At 48.0% G+C, this 1,564-nt stretch overlaps 1 non-coding gene across 1 annotated transcript; it reads right to left on the bottom strand.

Moving 5' to 3' along the window:
- Positions 1 to 675: 675 nt before the first annotated feature.
- On the bottom strand, positions 676 to 813 carry LOC114813918. Its single transcript, XR_003761662.1, has one exon. It is a non-coding gene; the product is annotated as a small nucleolar RNA SNORA7 (small nucleolar RNA).
- Positions 814 to 1,564: the final 751 nt, after the last annotated feature.

Raw genomic sequence — 1,564 nt, forward strand, 5'->3', positions numbered from 1 at the left:
AGCTCCACCACTGTCAGCCGTGTGACTTTGGGCAAGTCACTTCACTTCTCTGGGCCTCAGTTCCCTCATCTGTAAAAAAAGGGGATGAAGACCGTGAGCCTAACGTGGGACAACCTGATCACCTTGTATCCCCCCGGTGCTTAGAACAGTGCTTTGCACATAGTAAGCGCTTACCAAATACCAACATTATTACTTCCTCGTAGAAGCAGGAGGTAGCTACTTAGAAGCAGCATGGCTTAGGGGAGACAGCACGGGCTTGGGAGTCAGAGGTTCTGGGTTCTAATCCCGGTACCGCCACTCGTCAGCTGTGTGACCTTGGGCAAGCCACTTAACTTCTCTGTGCCTCAGTTACCTCATCTGGAAAATGAGGATTAGGACTGTGAGCCCCACGTGGGGCAATCTGAATACCTTGTATCTACCCCAGCGCTTAGAACAGTGCTTGGCACATAGTAAGCGCTTAACAAATACCATAGTAATAATTTCCGACCCATAGCGACACCACGGACACATCTCTCCCGGAACGGCGCGTTCTCCATCTGCAATCGTTCTGGTAGTGGATCCATAGAGGTTTTTTGGTAGAAATATGGAAGTGGTTTACCTCCTTCCGCTCAGTAAACTCGAGTCTCCGCCCTCGACTCTCTCCCGTGCCGCTGCTGCCAGCACGGGTGAGTTTTGGCTTGTGGCAGATGGCCTTCCACTCGCTAGCCACTGCCCAAGCTAGGAATGGAATGGCCAGGCCTCTGCTTGACTCTCCCTCCCATAGCCGAGACTGGTAGAGGACTGGAAACTCTCCAGGTGTGACCCCGAGAGGACCCCTATTGCTTACAAGCTCATTATCACCTGACACTTTTTGTTTATTTGTTTGGAAAGATCGTTCATTTTGGGATCCTATAAACTTGTTACCGCCCAACCGTTCTAAATGGGATCAATTTTGTACGCCAATATCGCTTTCATATTTCTGTCGTGATGGCAAAGCGACCTCAGTCTGGATAGACGGGATGAGGGATCAGAGAACGATCGGAAATAGACCGCAAGGAGAGGCAGTGAGACGGGAGACCAGGGTTCAAGTCCCATCTCTATTTATTGCTATTGTTCTTGTCCGTTAGACCGTAAGCCCGTCAAAGGGCAGGGACTGTCTCTATCTGTTATCGATTTGTACATTCCAAGCGCTTAGTACAGTGCTCTGCACATTGTTAGCGCTCAATAAATACTAATGAATGAATGAATGAATCTCTTCCAGTAGTGTGCTGTGAGACTTTGGACGTCACTTGACCTCAGTTTCCTCATCATTAAAATGGGGGTAAGATAGACTGTGTGCCTCCCATGGAAACACAGACTGGCCCCAATCTGATAATTCTGTATTCACCCCGCCCTTAGCACAGAGTTAATAAATGCCACAGTTATTTTTATTACTACAAAACTACAACCCAAGCAAGCATGCCCTCAGGGTAGAGATGAATCAGTCCTGGCCACCAGCTTGTAATATCTAGGTTAATTTAACTACACTTACAGAGTAAAACATGTCCGACTAATTGTCAGCTCTTCGGATTGCATCAACTCAAAA

This window comes from Ornithorhynchus anatinus, chromosome 8 (assembly GCF_004115215.2).
Source record: "Ornithorhynchus anatinus isolate Pmale09 chromosome 8, mOrnAna1.pri.v4, whole genome shotgun sequence".
NCBI lineage: Eukaryota > Metazoa > Chordata > Mammalia > Monotremata > Ornithorhynchidae > Ornithorhynchus > Ornithorhynchus anatinus.